The sequence below is a fragment of the Microtus pennsylvanicus genome, chromosome 18 (assembly GCF_037038515.1).
Source record: "Microtus pennsylvanicus isolate mMicPen1 chromosome 18, mMicPen1.hap1, whole genome shotgun sequence".
In the NCBI taxonomy this organism is placed as follows: Eukaryota; Metazoa; Chordata; class Mammalia; order Rodentia; family Cricetidae; genus Microtus; species Microtus pennsylvanicus.
Window position 1 is genome coordinate 29,000,454 of NC_134596.1, and position 27,480 is coordinate 29,027,933.

Sequence of the window (27,480 nt, forward strand, 5' to 3'; positions counted from 1 at the left end):
CCTGTCCTGGAACTAGCTCTTGTAGACCAGGCCTCCCAAGTGCTGGGATTAAAGGCGTGCGCCACCACCGCCCGGCTCACCGGGTGGCTTTCACGTGCTCCAAAGTCTTGAGTGATCTGGTTTACAGACACCACAAGAACAAGCAGGATCCACATCTCTCTTCTGCCGAGGCCTTCCCCATGCCAAGATGTGAACCTCTGTAATCCCAGCACTTGGGAGGCAGAGGCAGGCGGTCTACAAGAGCTAGCTCCAGGACAGGGTCCAAAACCACAGAGAAACCCTGTCTTGAAAAACCAAAAAAAAAGATGTGAACCTCTGACTTGGAACTGAAGAAGGTAAAAGCTGATGAGTTCCTATGACATGACCACATGGTGTCAGGTGCCTGTGAGCAGCTCTCCTTCAAAGCCCCTGAGTCCACCCACCTGTGTTTGTGCCAACAAGTACATCGTGAAGAGTTGTGGGAAAAATGGCTTTCACATTCCAATGCGGACGTTCCCTTTTCTCTTTCTACATCAGCAAGATGTCCTGTGTGGGGCTGACAGGCTCCAGCCTGGCCTTCAGAGTGGACAGCCTTTGGGAAGCCCCTGAGCACAGTGGCCAGGGTTTGTATTGGCCAAGTCATCATGTCCATCCTTACCAAGCTGCAGAATAAGGAACATGTGACTGAGACCCTGCCAAGTTCAGGTTCCCCAGCCACAAGATGATCCACATCTTAAAGAAGCGAGGCTTCACCGCGTTTAATGATGATGAATTTGAAGATAACGGCAGGTGAGAGGTGGCTCATTCCTGATGGCTAGAAGTCATTAAATATAAATATTCCCAATCACCCCCGTCATAAATATAAATATTCCCAATCACCCCCGGAGAAATGGTGGGTGTGGCAGTGTGCTGGGTTCTATACCACACCAAATTGTATTCAATTATAAATTTCACATTCGGTTTGGGGGGAAGAAAAAGCAGGGGAGTCAAGAGGGAAGTTTTGGTAGCTGGAAGGCCTGGGAAGCAGAGAGAGGTCCAATATCAGAATAGTCCGCTGTCTGGCCGCTTCCTTCTGCCATCCCACTGACAGCAAAGAACAGAGGCTGGAGTAGCTCTGGCAGGTGACACCATACAAGCCAGAACCTGAGGAAGAGCATTCCTTTTGTACCCAGTCACATGTGGTGGCACTGCCAGGGGGACCACGCCCTGGAGGAGGACTAGGAGGAGGAAGTGGCTGGAGATGGGGGATGGGACGTGGGGGATGTGGTTCTTGCTTAGAGAAATGTGACAGGGCTGGGGATTCCCAGAAGGGGAGAGTTTTTCCCTGTGAGGGAAGGGAAGAAAGACCCTGCAGTCATAGCCAAGGATGTGGTGTTTCTCAAATTTAATGTTACACAAGTGACCAGGTGAGTTTCCTTACAAGCAACAACACAGATAAACCTCACGTTATTCATCCTCCCCTCCCTCAAATATTCGGGACCAAACCCAGGTTTCTTGTGCTTGGCCAAGTGCTGTATTACCGCCAGTCTTGGCTGGACACTTTCACTTTCAGTAATTTCTCTCTCTGTCTCTCTCTCGTCTCTCTCTTTCTTTCTGTCTCTCTGTCTCTCTCTCTCTCGGTTTTGGTTGTCCTGGAACTCGATCTGTAGATGAGGCTGGCCTCGAACTCACAGAGATCCGTCTGGCTCTGCCTCCCAAATCCTGGGATTTAAAGGTGTGGGCTCTTCTCTTTCTTTCTTTTCATGTTTACATTTGTGTGGAAGCACTGTCTGGCCGTGAAGGGCCGCCTTACATCTCGTACCCTCCTCAGTCACTCTGTTAAGGCAGGGTCTCCAGTTGAACCTGGTCTCTCCAGCCAATCCCAGCTGCTCTACCTAGAAAGTTTACCCTCTGCCTCCCAAGGGCTGGGATTACAGGAGGCCGGCAAGCCTGTGCACGGTTTATATGGGTTGCACAGGTTGAAACTTCACCCACACCTTTGCATGTCAAGTGCCTCTCCAGCGAGATATCTTCCCAGTCTGCCTGTCTGGTTTTGGTTTTGTGTGTGTGGATACACATTCATTAGGAGAGCATGAGCAGGAACTGACAGTGGGGGGCTCTAAGGAAGGAATATCCTAGTTCTTGCTATTGTTTGAGAGAGAGTCTCACTCTGTAGCCCCGCTAGCCTGCCTGGTATGTGGACCAGGCTGCCCTTGAACTCACAGAGCTCCTCTTGCCTTCCTCTGCCTCCAGAGTACTGGGATTAAAGATGGGTGCCACCATGCCTGGTCAACAGCAGTATATTTACAAAGAACCTTTTACATTACAGTCATAGGGAATGATTCAAAATAAATTCCCCGGACTTTTGAGTGGGGGAACTGAGAACAATAAAAACCAGATGATATAACCTGGGTGGGGGACTGAGGCCCTTAAATCTCCATTTTGGAGCTTGGAAATTTAAGATATCAAAGTAGACACAAAGCTATAGCATTGGATTAAATATACACATTTGAAAATGAGAGTAACTAGGGAGGCAGAGGCAGGCGGATCTCTGTGAGTTCGAGACCAGCCTGGTCTACAAGAGCTAGTTCCAGGACAGGCTCCAAAGCCACAGAGAAACCCTGTCTTGAAAAACCAAAAAAAAAAAAAATTGAAAATGAGAGTAGACTCATGCTATGAATATTACTTAGTAATTCGCTTCAACAACTTATTTAGGAACATAATGACGGATCCCGACCAGTCTAGACTGGAGCAGCCCGGCTCCTGTGCACAGGCTCTGGGCTCCATCTCTTTTGTCAGGCCCATGTGCTGTTAATCTTTAGCCTTCAGTTCTGCCTTCTCTAAGCCATTAGTCATCGTGAGTACGTGAAAGAACTTTTGTTTCATAGCCCAGACTTGACCTTAGCACACATTTAAAGCAGCAATTCCCGGAAGAAACAATACACTGTCCTGTTAGTTGTAAGAAGTTGCTATAATCAAAATGGGAATTGGATTCTCTGGTTTTTCCTTGTTATGGATCTCCGCCCCCTTCTTATATTTTATTGTTGTTTGTGTGTGCGTGCATGTACTCATATGTGAGTAAATGCCTTCTATGTGCATTCGTGTTTTGCCGGCAGATATGTGTGCATGAGGGTGTTGAATCCTCTGGAGTGGGAGTTAGCTGCCATGTGGTTGCTGGGAATTGAACCTGGGTCCTTTGGAAAAGCAGCAAGTGCTCTTAACTGCTGAGCCACCTCTCCAGCTCCATGAATGCATTTTAACTGAGCATGCCAAAAAATAATTTTAGCACATAAAAGAATTTAAAAAGAACTGAGGGGCTGGAGAGATGGCTCAGTGGTTAAGAGCATTGTCTGCTCTTCCAAAGGTCCTGAGTTCAATTCCCAGCAACCACATGGTGGCTCACAACCATCTGTAATGGGGTCTGGTGCCCTCTTCTGGCCTGCAGACATACACACAGACAGAATATTGTATACATAATAAATAAATATTTAAAAAAATAAAAAGAACTGAAATGGCAATAACGTGTTAAAATCTTTGACATAAACAGCTTATGAAAACAATTCTCTCTAAACAGCTGATGGTGGTGTGGGGAGGGGCTGGTTTTTGTTTTGTTTTGAGAGACACAAACGTTCTTTCCTTCCATCATGTGGGTCTAGGGTTGGTGGCATGTGCCCATACCTGCAGAGCAATCTTGACAGCACTACCTTGTCTTTTTCTCTTTGTGCATGTGCACATTCATGTTCAGGCATGTCTGTACACACATGTTCAGGTGTGTCTGCACATACATGGGTTGATGTCAGGAGTCTTCCTGCATCTCTTCTTCCCTTATTTTTTGAAGCAGGGTTTCTCAATCAGACCCCAAGCTCACTGCTGCCTCTCAGACCCTGGAACAGATGATTGAGGGGCCTATCTATCATATCAAAGCAGACCTGGCTGCCGGGTTCTCCCAGCATCCTTCAGTCCCTATCTGTTACAGGGTCTGACTGGCATACCCCACCAGGAGCTTAGAACGGACGAGTCTAGGTATTAATTTCTGCCACCTCAGCAGCCTGCCTCTGCCGCCAGAGCGTTTATGTCATCGCCTGTCACCTGGTGCCTTTCAACCGTCAGCTACGGGACATGTGTACACCCCTTAAAAGGGCTCGCCAGGCACAGCTCGCTCCTTTTCTCCTCTTCTTCCCTCTCTTGCCTCTATTCCTTTCATCTCTCTGCCTGCCTCTCTCACATCCGCACTCCAACACCACCTATCACGTGGATCACACGTGGTGCATGGCGCTTCTGGGGAACGTCTTTGTAAAACCCGATGCCCTCAATCCTGTACAGTCCAGCAGATAAGATTCTAAAGAGACTCCCGGGTCTCTCCATCTGGCTGACAGGCTGTGGGTGCGCCCTAAGGATAATGGAGTCCCCAGGAATCTCCTCCTGGGAAAAGGAAAGGAGGCCAGCCACAGAGGAAACTTGTCTTTCTGAAAGAGATTTCAGATAGCTGTAGGGACCTCTCAAACCCACCTCACAGGATGAGCCTAAAACCCAGATGATGACGCTGGTGGTATAACTGTCTCTCGACCAGGACTTCTTGGGTGTGCATTCCCTTGACCCTCTATTTAACTTTTCTTACCTCAGGACCCTCAGGTGGACTACAGGGGATTGCTGGACCTTTGTCCCCACTTTCTAGTGTGAACAAACACATTGAATAAATCTTTTTTCCTGCTTTTTACTTTGAATTTGGATTTTGTTTTGTTTTTAATTTTGGCTTGTGTGGAAAGATGTCCAGACCTGACTTGGCACAAGTTGTGACCTCCAAATTACCTGCTAGAATGCAGTCTGGGATACAATTAAAACCAAATCCAACCAAAAAAAAAATCTCTCTTCCCTCAGTTATTGAGAGAGAGATTATTAAAAGAGGGGGAATTAATTACCTTCAGTCTGTGGGACAAACTTCCCCTTTTGATCTCTTGTGTTACTAAATCTTATTCACAGCTTAAAGAAATAGCGATAAGGGAATGGAGAGATGGCATAGAGGTTAAGAGCACTGGCTGCTCTTCCAGAGGCTCTGGTTCAATTCCCAGCAACCACATGATGGCTCACAACCATCTGTAATGAGATCTGGCGCCCTCTTCTGGCCTAAAACATACATGCAGACAGAACACCGTATACATAATAAATAAATAAATCTTAAAAAAAAAATTTAAATCTGATTTTAAGTAGAGTGTGTTGGCACACCCCTTTAATCCCAGCACCTGGGAGGCAGAGGATCTCTGTGAGTTCGAGGTCAGCTTAGTCTACAAACTGAGTCCTTGGGACAGCTAGGACTGTTACACCAGAGAAACTGTATCTCAAAAAGCAACAACAACAAAAAAAGGAAGGAAGGAAGGAGAAAAAGATGATCACTCACTCATCTCTACTGCAAGATATGTTTCTCCTTCTAGACAAATGTCCTCCCTTGAGATACTAAACTCTTTATTCCAAAGAGTAAGAGCATAACTTATGTCTGCGCTCTGAGATACGTCTTGTGTATATATGGGTGTATAGATAAATACAAACATTTTAAATATAGTTTGACCACTACTGCTCTAAAAACAAAAATAAACAAGCAGATTTTTTTCAAGCTCCTTGCTCTAACTAGGACTACATGAGTGAAAATCCTAAGTATTTTCTGGGTTTGCTTGTTTGTTTGTTTTCTGAGACAGAGTTTCTCTGTGTATCCTTGGCTGTCCTGGAACTTGCTCTGTAGACCAGACTGGCCTCAAACTCACAGAAATCTGCTTGCCTCTGAGCGCTGGGGTTAAAAGGCGTGTGCCGTCACTGCCAGGCTACTTTTTATTAGTGTTTTTGAGGCATCAAGGTAGGCTAAAGTGTCTGGAGCAGGATAAAGTTTGGCATTTAAGGCTTTAGTATCATTATAGCTAAAAATAGGGATGAACATTCTTAAAAATATACAATATAGCCGGGCGGTGGTGGCACACGCCTTTAATTCCAGCACTCGGGAGGCAGAGGCAGGCGGATCTCTGTGAATTCGAGGCCAGCCGTCTACAAGAGCTAGTTCTGGGACCAGCACCAAAGCTACAAAGAAACCCTGTCTCGAAAAACCAAAACAAAAAAAACAAAAACAAACAAACAAATAAAAAAACTTAGGGCCTGCCAGGCAGTGTTGGTGCCGCATCCTCCCTGCTCCTACTGATATGGTCCGTTACACAGCGCGTAAAGAATTCCACTGCTTTCCTAACCTGAACTCCCAAGTCCAAATTCCTCCAAACAACAGCATGGTCAGGCCTTTTGCAGCAACACCCCACTTCTGGTACCAACTTCTGACTCAGTTAGGGTTTCTATTGCTGGGCAAAGACACCATGACTCAATTCTTATAAAGGAAAAGCATGTCATTGTGGCGGCTTACATTTTCAGAGGCTTTTGGCCGGGCGGTGGTGGCCTACGCCTTTAATCCCAGTACTTGGGAGGCAGAGGCAGGCGGATCTCTGTGAGTTCGAGACCCACCTGGTTTACAAGAGCTAGTTCCAGGACAGGCTCCAAAACCACAGAGAAACCCTGTCTCAAAAAAAAAAAAAAAACATTTTCAGAGGCTTTGTCCTTGATCATCATGGGTCAACACGGTGGCAGCCTCATCTCTATCAGATCCGAGGAAAGGCTTCCAGCTATGAGGGACCTAAAATATTTAATAAATAATATGCGTTCCCTCATATATACAAAATGTGGATGAAAACTCCCCAAAAAGCTGGGCGGTAGTGGCACACGTCTTTAATCCCTGCACTCAGGAGGCAGAGGCAGGCGGATCTCTGTGAGTTCAAGGCCAGCCTGGTCTACAAGAGCTAGTTCCAGGACAAGCTCCAAAGCTACACAGAGAAACCCTGTCTCAAGAAATAAACAAACAAAATAATAGTTTCTTATTTTTTAAAAAATAAAGAAAAAGAAAGAAAAGAAAAAAGAAAGGAAAAAAGAAAACTCCCAAAGAGAAGCTGCGAAGACTGACTGATAGAACTTCAGTACTGTGGGGAGATTGGGATGTTAATCACCTTAACTTGAGCGAGCTTTAGCCTCAGAACAGCTGTCCCTTGCCCTTACAACACCTGGGGACACCCTGCGCTTGCCACAGTCTTCCGTGTTCTCTTTTCCCTTCACTTCACCGCTGAACTTCAAAGTTTGTTCTTCAGCTTTGCTCCTGCCAGTCGGCCAGATTTCCCTGTTTCCCCTTCTAAGCCACCAGTTTCGTTCTCCAACCAGGGGATTCCCCACCCTCTACTTCTGCAGTTTTCAGGCTGGTTGACAAGCTCTGTGTGCTCAGCCAGAGAGCTGTGACCAGCATAGACAGCTCCATCTAGTTCCTGTCTCTTTCCTCCCCGCTGACTGGCCTGGGGAGTGAGGAGGAGACTTACAGGGGAAGGACGTGCAGGGACCAGTGCCTTAGGATATCCAACCCAAGGCAGATTCTTTTCCTGCCTCTTCCTCCTGGAGACGTGTCCAATGTCCTAATATGTGCATAAGAGTGTCTATGTCACTGGGATATTACTTCCACAGACATCCCGGTTGTTGGTTTGGAACTTAGTGCCTGAACACAGGGAATCTTCCAACTGCACCCTGGCTGCTCAAAAGAGGCTAGGGGAAAGGTGTGTAGGGGGAACAGAATAGAAACTAGAATTCGTGGAAATAGAAAGGCCGCACCTTGTCTAGTTGGAAACTTGGAATGTGTATGACTTTCTTTGTTTTGTGTATCCAGATACTCATGCTTGTGCATGTGCGCATGCACGCACGCACGCACGCTTGCACAGAGGTCAAACGTAAATGTCAGGTGTCTATTGCTCTCCATCTAACTCTTTTTCTTTTCTTTCCTTTTTTTTTTTTCTTCGAGGCAGCGTTTCTCTGTGTAGCTTTTGTAGCTTTGGTGCCTGTCCTGGAACTAGCTCTCTTGTAGACCCAGCTGGCTTCAAACTCACAGAGATTCATTTGCCTCTGTCTCCCAAGTGCTGGGTTAAAGGCACGTGCCACCACCACCCTATCTTTTGAGACAGGGTTTCTCACTGAACCCAGACCTCAAAACTGGTGAGACAGACTGACCAGCAGGTCCCAGGGGTCTGCTTGTCTAGGCTGCATGCCGGGACTGCAGGTGTATCACTATAGCTAGCTTTTAACACAGGTGCTGGATCCCAACTCAGATCCTCGTGCTTGACGGTAAAAATCCAGCCCCTTCTTTCCCAAGGCAATTTTAGCTGTTTGTTTTATTCTGCTGTGAGACAGTGTCTCACAATGTACCTGAGGCTGGCCTGAAACCCAGACTCCTCCTGACTCAGCTTCTGATGGTGTTTATGCCAGAGAAGAAACCGAATTATACATATATGCTTATATGTATAAAGCCAAAAACAGCCCTGCGCTCTGAGTTGTGAGCCTTAGCCTTTAGCGACTGAGGTTTTTCTCTAGCCCAGCGCTAGGGAGGCAGAGGCAGGTGGACCTCTGGTTTGAGTCCAGTCTAGTCTACTTATTGAATGCCAGCCCAGCTAGAACTACATAATGAAACCCTGTCTAAAAAGCAACAACAACAACAAAGGTGACTCCTGGAAGCAAACCAAACAAAACCAAAGTAAATCAGGTCTGTGGAATCATTGGTCTGGTTTGTGCCAAATTCCAAAGCAACCTTCCGGCACAGGCTACTTGGTCCAGAACCTGTTTGATGCTGTACCCCACACGGATTTAAACTAGCAGAAAGTAAATATGTAAACGTAGATGGGGGACCTAAATAAATGAATACATTAGCTGGGTACTGCAGAACTCGCCTCTAATTTAACCACTGAGTAGCGGAGGCAAGAGTATTGATTACGGGCATGAGGTTAGCCTGAATTACAGAGGGTTTAAGGCTAACCTGGGCTACCCGGTGAGACTTTCCTTCTGCCTCAGGCACTGGGATTCTGGCTGTTCCCCCACTGCAGGAAGGTAAGCACCATCCTATAAGCTGTTTGTCTACAACCCTGCAAGCTCTCTAGTGTCGTGCAGCATGCAGAAAAGGACTTACAGGTGGTTTTGACTCAATAATTCCAATACTACTTCTTCCATAGGAAATATTCAGGAAATATGAAGATATGAATAACCTGTAAGAGTCAGGTGTGGAGATATGGGTCTTATTAATCCAATCACTTAGGAGGCTGAGGCAGGAGGATTGAAAGTTTGAAGCCAGTTTGGGCTTCATAATGAGTTTAAGTCCAGCTTGAAGTACAGAATGACATCTTATCTCAAAAACAAAGCCAAACCAAACAAAAGATCAATCTGGCGAGGTAATAGAAATTGATAAAGTAGGACTGGTGTGATGGTTCAGCCGGTAAAGGTTCCTGCTGCCAAGTCCAGTAACCTGAGTTCCATCCCTAGGACCCACGTTGTGGAAGTAAAGAACTCACTTCTGAAAATTGTCCTCTAACTTCTACACACTCTCCATTGCATGTGCGCGCACACACACAGACACATAAACACACAAACACACATGTACACACATACACAAGTACACACATAAGCACACACATACACAGAAACACACATGTACACACACTGACACATACATAAACATAAACACACGCGCACACACAAACACACATGTACACACATACACTTACACACAAACATACACGTACACACAAACACACATGTACACACATACACAAGTACACACATAAGCACACACATACACAGAAACACACATGTACACACACTGACACATATATAAACATAAACACACGCACACACACAAACACACATGTACACACATGTACACACATACACTTACACACAAACATACACATACACACAAACACACATGTACACACATAAGCACACACATACACATAAACACACAAACACACACACACATGTGCACATACAGAATCAGGAGTTGAGTGTTGCTCAGTGGTTAAGTGTATGTCTGGCATTTACAACAACCTAGTCTCAATTGCCTGAACTTTAAAAACAGAAACGAATAAATCAAATCATGATATGGACTTTTGTATGTGATATTTATAGCCATATAAAAATGTATGTTCCCCTTAGCTATTTATAGCTGAAGACATAAACTTTGTGGGTTGTATTTCTACTATTCTACTAGAGCGCCAAAAAAAATAATAAATAATAATAATCTCCTGAGACTGACTCCCACAGGGTCCCAGTCCTCTGGGAAATAAACAGAATTAGCTGTTTGGGGGGGGAGGGGGGCTGTTTCCTTTGTTGGCTGTCAAGTTTATTGTCAGGGAAAGTGGGGACCAGTAACCAATATTTTGTATGGGGGACAAATAAGACAGGGATGCCAACATGGTACTAGAAATCGCGTTTGGACTGAGTGTCGGGCTTGGTGGACAAGAGGATCATTACAAACTGGAAACTAGCCTGGGCTTACAGAGTAAGACTGTCCAAACTCAAAAATAAAATAAGAAATCACGGTGGGGCTTACAGGCTTGGTGACCCACCTACAATCCTCGTTCGCGGGAAGATCAAAACGAAGGTCATCCTCGGGTACATACCCAGGTTCCAGACCATCCTGGGGCACAAGAGACCGTGTCTCAGAAACGGACCAGTCAACCCTTGAGGGTCGTCGAGCTTTGTATTTTGTATCTCTTTGGTCCGGAAGAAAAGCCAAATCGATAAAATTCTATTTGTGGATGGAAAACCTCTGGAAATGAAAGTTGTTCGATGTCTGGACCACGAAAGGGACCCTGGTAGCTGGTAGAAAGTGGGATCTTCTGGGGAGAATTTGCAGGGCCATCAGAGAGTGACACCTAGTGGTGGTCAAAAGTAATGACAGAAACAGTCTGCCGCTTGGAGAGCGGGTTTTCTTTCCTTCAGCAGGTGTGACAGACCCAAGGTCTCTCTGGGGAATTACTTGGGTCCGCGGCTCTAGAAAAACCTGGAGCAGGGACAGCTTTAATAAAGTTAATTGACTAATCCAGTCCTTGAAGGATAAAGTTAGTTTTTCGTTTCACTTATTTTGGATTGGGTGGAGGAGACGGCTCAATTGGCAAAAACCCTTGCCTCCAAGCCTGATGATTGGGAGAAGAAAACCAATTTCTGAAAGACATCCTCTGACCTCCACACGTGTGGTATTGCATGTATCCTCTCACATAGATACATGCTAATAATAATAAATTCAAGGCTACAAGAATGGCCGGATAGAATTCTGGGGTACAAAGTCCAGCTGTATCTTGTAAATACATCTCCATCTAAACCCTTAGACTATTTCAATTCGTTGTTGTTGCGGGTGCTGCTGTGATAAACATTCCCATGCCTGTCTGCATTTTTATGATTCTGAATGTAAGACAGACTCCTAGCAAGAGAAGGGCTAGATCATCTTCTGAGGATTACTGCCGCCACCAACAGGGTGTGGGGGAGTTAGTTCCCACCAATCCTACTAGAAATTATTGTACTTTTTTCTTTTTTGTTTTTTACTTCTGAGCATGGTGGTATGTGTGTAATTAGGATTCTAGCACTTGGGAGATAGAGGCAGTAGGGTCAGCACTCAGGTCCAGCCTGAGCTACATTAGGCCCCTGTTGAGAAAAATAAAGAAGTGGGACTGGCCAGGGGGGAGGGGCACGCCTTTAATCCCTGCACTCAGGAGGCAGAAACTGGTGGATCTCTGCGAGTTCAAGGCCAGCCTGGTCTACAGAGCGAGTGCCAGGACAGCTAGGGCTACACAGAAAAACCCTGTCTCAAAAAACAAACAAAAAAAAAAAGAAGTGGACTGGAGAGATAGTTTAGTGATTATGAGTGGTTTACCACTCTTACAGAGAACTGGGTTCAGCTTTTAGCATCCACGAACTACCAGTAACTCCAATTTCGAAGGCTCTGCTGCCCTCTTCTGGCCTTCTTGGGCTCCTACACACATGTGGTACACATACAAAAGCAAATGAACATACACAGTAAATAAGGGGTTTTGTTTGTTTGTTTGGTTGGTTGGTTGACTTTTGGTTTTTCGAGACAGGGTTTTGCTGTGTAGCCCTGGCTGTCCTGGAACTACCTTTTTAGACCAGGTTGGTCTCAAACTCACAGAAATTCATCTGCCTCTGCCTCCTCAGTGCTGGGATTAAAGACCTGTGCCACCAACACCGATTAGTCCCAATTTCTGAATGTATTACTTTCATTTTTATTAATTTATTTATTTATAGAATCTCATTATGTAACCCCAGGCTGCTGGTCTCCAACTCATAAAGATCTGCCTGCCTTTGCCTTTCAGGTGCTGGATTAAAGAGGTGTGCCACTATGGCTGCCTGCTTTTTTTTTTTTCAAGAAAAATTTCAAGGTGTGTGTGTGTGTGTGTGTGTGTGTGTGTGTATGTGTGTGTGTGTGTGTGTGTAATCAAATACGTAATAGTATAATAGTGAAGTCCATTAAAAGTAATCTTTGGCACCAGACAATTAATTCCCTGAGGCAGTCTCAATTTTCCAAGCTGTTTGACTCAGTAAATTTCCTAGCTAGCTGTGGGACTTGTGATAAGAATGGCTTATGGTTAAGGATCTCACTTGGAAATTGCTTTTGTTTGTGACAAGTTCATTATTTTTGCTGAAGGTTACAAGACTTTCTTTTTCTTTTCAATAGCCAGCCCGCTAGTTTAGAGACACCTTTTTTCTCATAAATTAGACAGCCTCTTTGCCTCTGTGTGTGTTACATTTTTTCTGCTGGGAGCCATGTTGACATAAAACCAGGGCATTACAACTGACATTTGAGATGTCAACCCACCAGAAAATAATTTCTGATGGAGAGAAACTTGTTTTCCAAAGTCTACGAGATACAGTCTCCAGGATACCTGCTGCTTCTGCCTGTGATTTCACACATGCGCCAGACTGAATTCTTCCCCTGGTGGCTCTGGGGAATTTCCCACAGTCTGTATATGTTGTGTGTGTCTTTTATGAATTCATTCCCGATCTACTGGGCATTTTTATCTGTGGATTGTCAAGAAGATGGCCCTTCCTTAGTTTTATTGTCTAACTGATAATAATAATGTTCGCCTAGGCAGAGTTTTCATGCATAAGATAAATACAAAGAGACGCTGCCCATGTTGGAGTCTCCACTAAGAGCTGTCTTCGAGCAGAGTTTAAGTAAACAGCTATAATTTCTCCAGCTGCCAAGATTGCCATATGCTATCAACTGATAGGAAATTTCAAAATAGCCTTAGATCTGTCTAGGGGTCCTACTCATTGATTTCAAGATAAACTACTCACAGAAAAAGACAATATTATTTACAAGGACATGTAGCCAGCTGTGTGGTTTGTTGAGCCAAGGCAAAGAGTGTGAAGAACCTAACTGGGGTGCCAATAATTAACTCTTTGCACAAATTCTAACCTCAGTTTTTTTGTTTGTTTTGGGTTTTTTTTGTTTTGCATTTTTTGTTTGTTTGTTTTTTTGAGACAGAATTTCTTTGTAGCTTTGGAGCTTGACCTGGAACTAGCTCTTGTAGACCAGGCTGGCCTCGAACTCACAGAGATCAGCCTGTCTCTGCCTCCAGAGGGCTAGGATTATAGGCATGTGCCACCACTGCCTGGCTAACCTCAGTTTTAGGCCTTTGTTCAGACACCAAGGGATAAGATTCCTTGGCTGGCCAGGACTAGCTATAAATAAATAAATAAATAAATAAATAAATAAATAAATAAATCACTTCATAGCCCCAAGAAAGAGTCACAAATTCCCCTTTCTATGGTTAAGGGTTACACGCAGGACGGAAAAATATGTTTGTTTTTTTTTTTTTTGGTTTTTTGAGACAGGGTTTCTCTGTGGTTTTGGCGGAAAAATATGTTTTAAGATTGAAAACGCTTTTAATGTCACTGTGCATGGGAGAGTGGGCTGGTCCCTCCTTGTGCTCCGCCCCTGCCTTGCAGCTAGCAAGGCCGGTAGAGGCAGGGGCTCAGCGCAGCTCAGAGCTGCAATCTCTGCTTCGCAAACGAAGTCTTCAGTTCAAGAAAGCCTGACCTTTACGATCACTAACCACAAAATGTTTAAGATGTTTTATACCCTTAAAAGTATAGGATATAGCACACAATTTCCTTATTTCTTTTGGTCTCCTTAACAGTTTAGTTTTTTAAGACTACCTCCGCAGATTAGATAACAGAAGGACTCCCTTTGCAGCTGCGGTTTGCAGCCGTTAATTAGGGCGTTAACGGAAAGAAAGTGGTCCTTTTTGCTATGTGACACTTAACCTGGATTTATTGCTTAGAACTGTCCAGAGGACTCTTTATCATTTACTTAAGAAACGGTATGTAACCTCCAGTAGCAATGGGTGCAAGACTTTGTGGGTTTTTATAAGCTGTGAAGAACATCCTGAGAGAATGAAGAGCGCTACCATCAACAAAAGCATGTGCTTGTCCTTCCCTGTAAATCCCTCAGATGAAGTCCTAAGCTTGCTACTCTGTGGAGTGTTTTTCTCTGAAAGTCCAGAAACAACAGGTTCTTTTTGTTTTGTTTTGTTTTGTTTTTTTGTTTTTTGAGACAGGGTTTCTCTGTAGCTTTGGAGCCTGTCCCGGAACTGCCCATCTGAAATAGGTTCTTTTGGGTTGTAGTATTTTTCCTTCTTTTTATTGCAATTCTATCTTTATAATTAGTGATGCCGGGCGGTGGTGGCGCAGGCCTTTAATCCCAGCACTCAGGAGGCAGAGGCAGGCGGATCTCTGTGAGTTCGAGGCCAGCCTGGTCTAGAAGAGCTAGTTCCAGGACAGGAACTAAAAGCTACGGAGAAACCCTGTCTCGAAAATCAAAAAAAAATTAGTTTGTGATTCCTTAGGGAACATCATAGATTATGGAGATGAATCCCTTCTGAGACACACCCTGCCTAAACTCTCTCTGGTACCACTCAAGTCCCTATGTCTTGGCAAGGACCACCCCACAATGAGGCTGCCTCTGAGTCATTTTGTTCAGTCTAGAGCACTCTCATGGCTTCCCACAAATATCTTTGAATAGAGAAATTCAGAATAGGGCATGGGAACCAGCCAAAGGTTGCAAATCCATTCTCCTCCCCCCTCTTGGCAGGAAAGGACTGGAACAGAGCCTAGACCCCAGTCCCAGAGAAGCCCTGGCCAACTAAGCACAGGACAGCTAAGAGAAAAGCCAGCTTCCCCTGAGGAATAACACAAGGTCCTCAGCGCCCAAACCGCATCACTGTCACACTCAATGCAAAACATAATTAAAAAGCAAGTAAGCATATGACCATAGGGGACAGAAAAGTCCATTTTTGAAAGACCCCCCCAAAATCCTTACAAGTGTTGTAAGGGAGGTGGGTCCCTTTGAGTCCATACGGGACACACCCAGACACTAAATTCTTAGCACAAAGGAGACTTATTACCCCAGAGGGGCAAGGGAGTGGGGGGAGGCTGCAAAGACAGCAGCAACAACAGTAAGTACTAGCAAGCAAGAGAGTAAGAGAGGGTGTCTCCGCAGGAGGGGGTTTTAAGGGGAGGAGGAGCTGTGTCAGGGTGAGTTGGCAAACCCTGATTGGACATATTAGCCAAACAGTGAGTTCTGGTTGCTGGGACTTGGTGTTTTGTCAGTGACTGAAAAGGGACTGGACCTCATGGAGCAGCTTTAGGAATGTAATGGTTTTAGCAAGGGAGAAGAAGGGACAAAACCTGTCTGCAGTGTTTGCCATGTTGGGCCTGCTAGACCGCTTCACGTGTAGACCTGATGTCTGGGAGCAGAGGCAGGAGGCTTGTCACAAGCCGCGAGCCATCCTGGTTTACAAAGTGAGCTCCAGGTAAAGCCAGGCTAGGAAGACCCTGGCTCAAAAACAAACAAACAAAAAACCAAATTGCCTGCTCTAGTTTTCCCTCCATATGTCACGTGATACTAATTTCACAGCTGTGCACTGACACTTCCTTGTTGGGAGGGCCTCACCATAGCCTACCATAGCTTAGCAGCTCCCCCTGGGCTGGGCACAATATGGTGGACTCCCTCTTCTTCCCCCTAATGGGGGCTTCCTGCTCCCTACTTGGCTTTACCTGGAAATGTCTCTAGTCCCAGATGCCTGACTTATCTCAAGGATGACCCTTGACACAGTTCCCCACAGATGCTCTTCCCCTGCTGCCCACATGGGCATAGGCATGAGCTGCCACTCCTCCAGCTCTATGATAGGAGCCTGCCAGCTGCTGCAAATTTGGGTTTGTCCCAGCTACCACCCTGATACTGTATATCTATCCCCTGTACACTGGGATAAAGTTGAGCTGTCTCACTGAAGCTGTCTCCTGGAAGGCTGTTCCCGCCGTGTTCACAAGCTGTCTAAAGTTCTCCGCCCTTTTGTCTTCCTGTACAGGAGGCCAATGGACCTTGGACTAAATCTCACTCTTCCTTTCTTGAGATTAGTATTTCCCCATCCTATCTTCCGGTCCCTTTCTAAGTGTTTTGTTTGGTTTTCTTTCTCCGTGGGCTGGTCTTACTACTTCCTGTACAGTGTGCGTTTAAATGGTCTCTTACTGTTGTGTGATGTTCTACTCTTTTGGCTTTTTGAGGGGCCCACCACCTAGCTCCCAAACAAATCACACAGAAAGACTTATTCTTAGTTATGAATGCCTGGTCTTGGCTTGGCTTGTTTCTTACCAGATTTTCTTAACTTAAATTTCCTGACTACCTTATGTCTCTGGACTTTTATCTTTCTCAATTTCTGTATACCTTTCTTTACTTCTTTCTCTGTGGCTTGCTGTGTAGCTGGATGGTTAGCCCCCAATGTCTTTCTCTCCTTGGTGTCTTGCTCCTTCTCCTTGTTTTCCTTCTATTTATCCTCTCTGTCTGCCAGCCCTATCTGTCTTTGCTCCTGCCTCGCTATTGGCCATTCTATAGACCATCAGGTGTTTTAGACAGGCAACGTAACGCGAGTGCTGGGATTAAAGGCGTGTGCCACCACCGCCCGGCCTCCAGTCTCAGTTCTGTAAGGGTTTTAATCAATTCTTGGTGGAGAAGAGACAGCAAGGCCTTGTCAACAGAAGCAAATATGAAGACACAGCTGTCCTCTGGTGTCGACAATAGCCTGACTTTTTAGCAACCTGGACTCAAGTTAAAACCGGATCCTTCGCTTTGATGCAGAAAATAATTTCAGGATAAGCCAATATGAAGCGGAGTGGCGGTTTATTTGGAGCTGTTTGGGGTCTAACAAAAGTTCCAACTTCCAGCGTTCCTGCCCGCTCCTCTGCAGAAATCTTCACTGGCTTAATCCCTCTATTTACAGATGCTGCCTCTTGCAGGATAAAATCTTACTGTGTCCTATCCTTGCTGTTTTCCTGTTCGGTGTTTTATTTATTGGGATAGCTCTCACTGTGCAGCACGGCTAGTTGTAGAACTAAGTCACCCAGGCTGACCTCGAACTCACAGAGACCTGTCTCGGCCTCTGAATGCTTAGACTGAAAGTGCACACCACCGTGCCTGGCCTTTTCTTTTTCATGTTAAGGTGTGCATTTGTCTGTCTGTCTGTATGTATGTATGTATGTATGCGAACTACCACATGTGTGCCTGGTGCCTTTGGAGCCCAGAGGAGGGTGCCAGGTCCCCTGAAACTAGATGCTTGTGAGCCCCTTGATGAGAGCTGGTAACTGAACCTAGGTTCTCTGCAAGAGTATCAAGTACCCTTAACCACTGAACCATCTCTCCAGTCCTCTCTCTATGTATATGTATGTATTTTATTTGTTTCGTTTTTAGACAGGATCTGTGGTAGTGTGAATGTAACTGGCCCTCCTAAATTCATAGGGAGGTGTGGTTTTGTTGGAAAAGGTGTGGTTTTGTTGGAAGCAGTGTGTCACTGTGGGGGTGGGCTTTGAGGTATCCTTTGCTCAAGCTACACTCAGATCACTTCCTGTCGGCTATAGGATCAAGATGGAGCTCGTTCTCCACTCTCCACTCCTTCTCCAGCACTGTGTCTGCCTGCACACTGCCATGTCCCACCATTATGATAATGGATGAAACCTCTGAATCTGTAAGCCACCCAAACTAAATGTTTTCCTTTATAAGCGTTGCTGTGGACAGCCGGACAATGGCGGTGCAAGTCTTTAATCACAGTTCTTGGGAGGTATAGTCAGGCAGATCTCTGTGAGCTGGAGTACAGCCTGGTCTACAGAAAAACCCTGTCTCCAAAAATCAAAACCAATCCCCCCCCCAAAAAAAATTATTGCTGTGGTCATGTGTCTCTTCATAGCAACAGAAACCCCAACTAAAACAGGATCTCACTGTGTGTAACTCTGGCTGGCCTGGAACTCACCATGTAGATCAGATTGGCCTTAAACTCACAGAGACCCACCTGCCTCTGCCTCCAAGTGCGGAGATTAGAGGCGTGCATCACTGTGCCCATCTCCCTCTATGTTTTTGGTAAGTAATTTATAGGATGGATCTAGAAGTGTCTTGGATGGGATTAGAATCTGATAAGGTTAAACTAGGGCTGCACAAAGGGTTTAGGACATCTCTTCTTCTGCAAAAGGGGTTTCTTGTCTGATGTCTAGAAAATTGGGCACCATTGATTTGGATGTCTCATCCAACAAAGGCGCCTATTGCCAAGCCTAATGTCCTGAGTCTCATCCCTGCGACCTGCCTGGCAGGAGAGAGCCGACTCCTGCAAGTTGTCATCTGACTTCTGCATTTGCACAGTGGCTTACATGAATGTGCAAGCACACATGAACAAGCATGCGCACATGCAAACACACGCACAAGCATGCACACATGCATACACAGAAGATAAACGAACAAAAATGCAATTAAGAAAATACTTCCAGAAAAGTACAGGTATGTGGCTAGGTGAGAAGAAGCCTTAAGCAAATGCAATTGTGTCGGAATTCTTGATTTTCAGCTGGTGAGAGGCTTGAACCAAACTTCTGGGTGAAAGATTCTTTTTCCTTCCCACATACCCATAATTCCCCTGACTATCTCTCCTGCCTCAACCTTTCTGTCCCATGGCGCTCTCAGAGGCTCGCTTAGGCAGCAGGCCCCTTCTCAACAGCATCATTAGGCCAGGAGTTGGCCTCACATGTGGCTTCTTCATTTCACCTGGGAGGGTTGATGTAGGCCAAGACCAGCTTCCCGGAGCCTGAGTCACAGGATTGCCATGATTGGCTATAGGAAATCTCTGACAAACCAGCTCCAGTCTTCTGGTCAGCAGAAGGTTTGGGATGGGAACAAATATAAACAGATTCTCGGGCTTCTGGAAAGTTCCAGCTGTGCACAGTGACTCATGAAATCTTTCCGCTGTGGGAATTTCCACTGGTGGTGAGGATGGACAGACAAAGAGACCAATCTTTGTTGACATAAGGCCATTCCCTGACGCCGTCACTGGCAGTGTTCTTTTTGCTCTCCTCTCCAGTCACACTGGCAGCACCGCAGGAAGAGTGGCGGCTGGCAATCGCATCCAGGAATTTAGTGTAGACTTCTCAGGCTGGCCTGGAGGTGGTGGTGTTTGCACGTGTTCAGTTTAGGGTTACTACGTTAAGATGCTATCAGGGAGGAGCTTTTGGTAATGAGACTCAGCCTCACACCTACTAACAGATCTGAATGGTACTTGGGCATCTTTTTGTTGTTGGGTTTTTTTTATTCTATTATTTTATTTTATTTCGGTTTTTTGAGACAGGATTTCTCTGTAGCTTTGAAGCCTGTCCTGGAACTAGCTCTTGTAGACCAGGCTGGCCTTGAATTCAAAGAGATCCGCCTGCCTCTCGCGCCACCACCTGTTCCCTAATGAGGTCCCTGGGTCCCCTGGACTGGAGTTACAGACAGAGCTCTTAACCGCTGAGTTTGCTCTCCAAACCATCTTTTGTGTTTGGATTGATGAAGTTAGTTAGGGGAAAATGGTGAATTCAAATGATCTTTGGAGTGGTGTGGAGGTCTTTCTAACAAAAAACTCAGAATCTATGAAAAGACAGGATGAGTGAAATTGACTGGATAAAAATTCAGATTTTGGAGGAGCGAGAGGGGGATAGAAGAGTGGTGGAAATGTAAAATGAAACAAAAAATTATTTAAAAAAATAACCAGAAAAATATCAGAATTAAAGAAAGAAAAAAAGACCTGCAGCCAGGCAGAGTGGCACAAGACTTTAATCCCAGCACTGGGGAGGTAGAAGCAGATGGATCTCTTGAGTTCAAGGCCAGCCTGAGTTCTCAGAACGACGCTGTTCAGGTAAAAAGAAATCTCAGACAGATGTGGCAGCTCTCACACCGTAACACAAGGCAGCGTGAGGCAGAACATTGTTGACAGATAGATGGAGGCCATTCTGGGCAAAACAATGAGTGCCAAGCTAACCTTTGGTGGGTGGTGAAATCCCATCTCAAAAAGTTCAAATGCCAGACAAATAGAAGCAAAATTAACAGCTCAGTATTTCTGTACTTGGGTCAACAGATGAATTATTTATTTGTTTATATTTTTCAAGGAACAGATTCTCAGCTGGGCGGTGGTGGTGCACGCCTTTAGTCCCGGCACTCAGGAGGCAGAGGCAAGCGGATCTCTGTGAGTTTGAAGCAAGCATGGTCTACAAGAGCTCGTTCTAGGACAGGCTCCAAAGCTACAGAAAAGCGCTGTCTCGGGGGGGGGGGGAAGGAAAGAAAAAAAAGAAGAAAGGAAGGAAGAAAAAAGAAAGAGACAGATTCTCTGTGTAGCCCCTGTTGTCCTAGAACTCACTCTATAGACCAGGCTAGCCTTGAACTCAGGGATCTGCCTGCTTCTGCCTCTGAAGGGACGGGATTGAAGGTGTGTACCACTTCTGCCTGGCTTTAATGAATACGTTAATCATAGTTATAGTCTAAGTTTTTTCCTGTGCTTATATCTGATCCTACACCATCTAACTCCCAAAGATGTAAGAAGATTAGACTCAGGTGTAGAATCAAATTACTGACTTCATCTGGGAGGGTGTGATTACAAAGGGGCGGGGTCAGTGGAAAGGGCTATAAAGAGAACAGCCAGAGAAGCCCTCAGAGTCTCAGTGGAGCCAAGTTTCCCTGCCTGGATTTGGAGGCCTCTCACCAGTGTCCAAATCAGGATCATTATTCCTGAAAACCAGTCACAATGGGAAGCCAAACCCCACCAACACTCAAGCAGCTAGCGATAGAGAGCCTACTGATGAAGGAGGAGGCCTTGGCCATGTTTGCTGCTGTGGAAGGCCTGCCCCGGTCGCTGATCCCAGAAATGTTTGAGGTGGCCTTCAGGAACAATCAGACCAACATTCTGCGGACCATGGTACCTGCCTGGCCATTCACATGGCTTCCTGTAGGAGCCCTGATGAAGACCCCACACCTGGAGACTTTGAAGGCTCTGCTTGATGGACTGGATGTGCTGATGTCAGAGGAGGCTTGCCCCAGAAGGGGGGAAATCAGAGTGCTGGATTTGACAGATGTGGACTCTGATTTCTGGAGCATATGGGCTGGGACGTATAAAAAGGACTGCTGTCATCACGACATGAGACAGAAGAAGAAGCCAGCGGAGACGTGTCCTTACTCAGGGCTGAAGAACTATTTGAACATAGTAACTGACCTCAAAGTTGTGAACAGCCAGCTCGACGAGAGTGCCATGTACTTGTTGCAATGGGCCCAGCAGAGAAAAGGTTCTGTTCATTTATGCTGTCGAAAGCTTGAGATTTTGGAACCATGTTTGTCCAATGCCATCGACATCTTGCGGTCAGTAGATCTCCACTGTATACGTGAGCTGAACGTAAGAGATTTATGTTTAGAAGACATGGCTCTTTTTGGACCATACCTGGGACAGATGAGAAACCTTCACACACTCATACTGGAAAGCATCGTGAATACTTTTGGGATCGGTGAGGCTGAAGAGCTGGAAGACGAGTTGATGAACTCATTGTTCTCACAGTTCTCCAAATTGCACTGCCTCCAGCATCTCTATGTAGATGATATTTATGTTCTAGTTGGCAGCCTGGAAGAGTGGCTCGGTTGCCTGAAGAAGCCCTTGGAGACCCTGTCTATCACTTTCTGTCACCTCATACAGAGAGACCTGGATTACCTGCCCCAGTGCCCAAACCTTTCTGGGCTCAGGCATCTCACCCTTAGTCACACAATTCTTGGAGAATGGTATGGACCACTTGGAAAGCTCCTCGAGAGAGTCAAAGACACCTTGCAAACTCTGGATTTGGAGAAATGTTGGCTGGAGGATTCTGCATTTAGTGCTTTTATGCCTGCCCTGAGCCAATGCTCCCAGCTCCTCAGGATCAATTTTTCCAATAATAAACTGTCTCTGCCCCTCCTGAAGCAACTCCTTTACCACACAGCCAAACTGAACAAGCTAACGGAGGAGCTATACCCTGTCCCTCTGGAGTGCTATGACAATAGAGGTCTTCAAGAGAGATTTGACGAAATATTTCCTGAGCTTCTGGATATACTCAGGTCTGAAAGACAGCCCAAGGCAGTCAGTTTTAAGTCCGCCATCTGCCCCATATGTTCTCAGTCCTGTGTCTATGCCCTGGAAAACAGACATTGCCTTTGCTGGCAATAAACTGGGGAAGGTTGCTGCTTGGTACCAAGAATCAGATTTTGGACTGGAGAGATGGCTTCGTGTTTACAAAGCAGGCTTGTTCTTGCAGAGGATCCAGGTTTGATTCCCAGCACCCACGTGGGGCCCTTCATATTCTGTGATTCCAGTTCCAGAGGATCCAGTGCCTCTGGCCTCTGTGGGCACCCAAACTCATACACACCCACACAGAGACAAATAATTAAAAATAAAGTAAACCTTTTAAAAAGCCAAATATTTTTCAATCATGATGGAGGAAGGTCATTGGTTAATTATAATAAAGAAACTGCTTGGCCCTCATAGGTTAAAACATAGGTGGGAGGAGTAAACAGAACAGAATGCTGGGAGGAAGAGGAAGTGAGCTCAGAGGCCATGCTCCCCTCTCCAGGGCAGACGCATAGCTCTGCTCTCTGAAGCAGACGCTCGCAATGAAGCAAGCTGCCAGGTCAGACATGCTGAATCTTTCCTGGTAAGACGGGTGCTACACAGTTTATTAGAAATAGGTTGATCGGGATATCAGAATTAGCCGGTAAGGGCTAGAGCTAATGGGCCAAGCAGTGTTTAAAAGAATACAGTTTCCGTGTAATTATTTCGGGTAAAGCTAGCCGTGCGGGCGGCCGGGGTGCTGGGTAAGCAGCCCTGCTGCTATTACAACAGAGTGGTTTGCGACTTACACCTTCACAATCAGAAGCTTTTTTTTTCTTTTCTTTTTTTTGGGCGGGGGGACAGGGTTTCTCTGTGATTTTGGAGCCTGTCCTGGAACTAGCTCTTGTAGACCAGGCTGGTCTCGAACTCACAAAGATCTGCCTGCCTCTGCCTCCCAAGTGCTGGGATTAAAGACGTGCGCCACCACCACCCACCAGCTTTTTTTTTTTAAGCAGTTGATTATAAGTGATTAATGGTCAGAGTCAATTTCTAAAAAAGATGAATACTTTGTATTCAGTATAAATTTTGGTTTATGTAAGGTCAGTTTTGTTATATGTATATTTCTACTTTTGTTTAAGGTATTATGCTTATACAGCTCATTTAAAATGTAATGTATAATATAAAATGACAGGTTAATAGATATAATCTATAATAGTCAAACTGTAGTCAGTTTAGTTAGGTTTTCTAGATATACAGAGATATATTTCAGTTGGATAATCTTCAACACTTCAAAGACCTATGGCATATGACATTTAAAATGTTTTAAGAACTTAGATGTTTCTCAGCAGTGGCTAGTGGGAAAGAGAAAGACTTACTACAAATGAGCCCCATGTTGGATGCTATTTGTAGTGAGTCTTTCTCTTTCCCACCTGCCAACTCCCAAACAATGATATGGAGACTTCTTGTTAATTATGAAAGCTCGACTGATAGCTTAGGCTTGTTTTTCAACTAGCTCTTATAACTTACATTAACCCATTTATATTAATCTACACTCTATCATGTGGGCATTACCTCTGCATCTTGCACCTCCTGTTCCCTTTCCAGGTCTCCTGGCCTCTCCCGTGCATCTAAATTCGCCTCCTCTTCCTTTCTCTCCCTGAAAATCCCACCTATACCCCCTGCCTAGCTTTTCGCCATTCAGCTTTTTATTACACCAGTCACAGCAAATACATCTTCACACAATGTACAAAAACCCTACAACACGGAGGTGCTGCTGTGAACCAAGGGAAACACGGAAAGCTACATCTAATGAGGACACGAGCAAGCCTGTGATATCGTAAGTACCACAATGGAAACTTTATACAGCTGTTAGGGGTAGGGACGATCTAGGCAGGTCATGGTAGTGTGATGGAGAACTCCACGTTTTCCTCTGCTCTCTACACCACCAACAGTCTTGTCTTGTGGTTCCAAAAGAGAAAAATTCAGACATAGGTGTAAAGGACACAGGAGTAAAACAATCAAGAGTTATATTTTTGCACATATTAGTATTTTGCTTGCATGCATGTAATGTAATGTAATGTATGTATGTATGTATGTGTGTATGCTGGGATGGTCAGAAGAGGGCTTTTAGACCCCCTGGAACCAGACCTACACATGTTGTGAACTGCAATGTGGGTGTTGGAGACGGAACTCGGGTCCTCTTTAAGGGCATCAAGTTGTCTTAACTTCTGTGCCATCTTTCCAGCCCTGCAGTAAAGAGTTTTAACTAGAGCAAGGAAGGAAGTGAAAGTAAGCTCTCTGGGAAAAGCAACTGGAGCAGAGAGTAGGAACGGCTGCTTCCTGGCAGACGTGGGGTTTAGATTTGTCCTTTATCTGTTTTCCTCTCCCTGCCCCCCCCAAAGAGGGTGCTTAAAAAAAGTGGCATGTGCCAGGCAAGGTGGCGCTGCTTTAATCCCAGCACTCGGGAGGCAGAGGCAGGTGGATCTCTGTGAATTTAAGGCCAGCCTGGTCTACAGAACTAGTTCCAGGATATTCAGAGCTGTTACACAGGGAAACTTCATGGCATCCGCAAGGTTATGTAGTAAATTAGCTGACATTTAGAAGACCTACTTACCAGAGATTGACACATCTGATGGAGGATAAACTCACATAGGCATGACCCCTGAAAAATACTGCCTTTTGAATGGCCAGCTGTCTCTAACTGCAGATTCTCTTGTGTGATGGCATGCTCCCTGGCAGGGTCTTCCTCTTACGTCGGGCAAAGTTTTCCTGTGTTCTGTTAGGAGGATGACTTTCTCGCCAAACTGTGTATTCTGGCAAATAAAATAAGACAGTCAAACCTTTTGTTCCACACTGCAATAAAAAAACAAAACAATGGGCTGGAGAGATGGCTCAGAGGTTAAGAGCACTGACTGCTCTTCCAGAGGTCCTGAGTTCAATTCCCAGCAACCACATAGTAATCACAGCCATCTGTAACGAGATCTGGTGCCCTCTTCTGGACAGCAAGCATACAGACAGACAGAACACTGTATACATAATAAATAAATAAATAAATAAATAAATAAATAAATAAATAAATCTTTAAAAAAAAACAAAACAACAACAAACTTAGAAGCCTGCTCTCTGTAATGAACTCCCCAACAGGATGGTTTGGCCATATAGAAGTCCTTGCTGGGTGATCACAGGAGGAGCTTTCACAGAACAAACTGCAGGTGTCTGGCTTTGCTAATCTAAGTCCCTCAAAGATTTATGACGAATTAGGGCGGTATTGCAGGTGTCTGTCCTTGTTAGAGCCTAGTCTCTTCAAGAGATCAATAGCACCTGACTAACCATGTCCAGATATTACTAATCACTCTTAAGAAATGTAAAATAGTAGACGTATTCTTCACCTCAGACTAGTTTCTTCCCGTTGTAACCCCTTTAAGAGATGGCCAGGACCTCCTCACTGCAGTGGCTGTGGTTGGCTACAAACTAGCTGGTAAGTGTTGCTAGAGTTCTTCAAAGAATGCCTGTGGCCCTGAGAATTTTCCTTGCAATTTTTTTTTCTTACTAACAAGTCGCTATTATATATTATATATATATGGGAAATATATATATGTATATATATAGGAATTTGTAACAACAGAAGAAATTACTGAAAGAGTGAAGAATGCAGAGGGATAAAGAACGTAGGAAAATAGAAACAGAAGGAGAAGAATGAACATAGAGTAATTAGAACAAGAATGAATTGGAACAGAGATTTGTTACAGAGAATTGGAATTGAGACAGAATTAGAGCTAAGAAATTATAGACAAGCCGGGCGGTGGTGGCGCACGCCTTTAATCCCAGCACTTGGGAGGCAGAGGCAGGCGGATCTCTGTGAGTTCGAGACCAGCCTGGTCTACAAGAGCTAGTTCCAGGACAGGCTCCAAAACCACAGAGAAACTCTGTCTCGAAAAACAAAAACAAACAAACAAAAAAAAAAAAGAAATTATAGACAATTAGGACAAGCAAATCAGAATTAGTGCAGAGCCATAAGGAGGCATGACTGGAACTGAAGCACGTGAGCTCGTTCCATTCCCTCTCAGACGAGAGGAAGTCAGCGGGCTTTGGATAGAAACCCTGTCTTGAACCCCCTCCCCCCAAAAAAAGTGGCTAAGCTCGTTTTTACTCATTCTAAAAATAAACACTTAAGCTATAAGAATATGACTAGAGGTTTGGCCAGGCGGTGGTGGCGCACACCTTTAATCCCAGCACTCGGGAGGTGAATCCCTGTGAGTTCAAGGCCTGCCTGGTCTACAAGAGCTAGTTCCAGGACAGCTAGGACTGTTACACAGGGAAACCCTATCTCTGAAACACCAACAACAACAACAAAAAAAGAATATGTTTAGAGGTTTAAGGACCCTTAACGTTGCAAAGTTCCTAGAGGAAGAGGTAGCAGAACTCTAGGCATGATCCCTTATCCAGAAAGCCCCTGAGGCCAGTTTAAGCTGGGCTAACTAGTAGACCACCACTATCTATTGTTCTTTACATCCTCTTGGGGGGCCCTGGGCTGCCTCTGAAGAGACCACTATCCCCTATTGTTCTTTAGGTCCTGCTTTAGTGAGGTTGGGGGTCATTCCCTCCCCAGAGTTGACCTCCTCCCTTACACTAAGGCAGGCTCCAAGGAGGCGGCTGTGGAAGAGCAGAGCGCCAAAGCAGAGCGAGCAGGGCGGGGCTTTCACGCAGACGCAGGAATATCACGTGTGAAAACAAAGGGGTGTGCTACACCCGTGCCTGTGTGTAGCTGCAAACCGCGGGGAGAACTGCGGGCTTGGGCCTGAGGAACTGTACCTGCGCAGATTTCTTCCCTGCTCAGAGTCGGCCTTTGACAGTCGGAGGCTCAACAATATCATTTGCCACACAATTTTCCGCCGAAAAAGACTTGATAAATCCACCCAGCTTCCATTTTCTTTTATTGACAAACGCACGCAGGCTTTAGAGAATTGAAACTATTTGTCTCAGATAAAAAGCCTTGGGCGACACTAGAAAGCTGACTCTAGTCCGCGGATTTTTCTCTGCCTCCCATCCTGAGGCTTTGCCTACCGCTATCAAACCCTCTGTGAGCTCTGGTACTGTTCGACTTGTATCAGAGAGGACTACGTTTCCCATAATGCCTCGGGCCCAGATTCCCGCCCACTGCCCAGCTGGACGCTGCCTCCACCAGTAGCGGAGCAGAGTTTCCAGGGTCTGTCCT

General features: G+C 45.4%; 1 long non-coding RNA gene across 1 annotated transcript; it reads right to left on the reverse strand.

Moving 5' to 3' along the window:
* Window positions 1–556: 556 nt before the first annotated feature.
* On the reverse strand, window positions 557–27,368 carry LOC142837751 (uncharacterized). Its single transcript, XR_012908336.1, has 3 exons — window positions 27,078–27,368; window positions 24,880–25,078; window positions 557–641 (listed from the first exon to the last, which is right to left on the reverse strand). It is a non-coding gene; the product is annotated as an uncharacterized LOC142837751 (long non-coding RNA).
* Window positions 27,369–27,480: the final 112 nt, after the last annotated feature.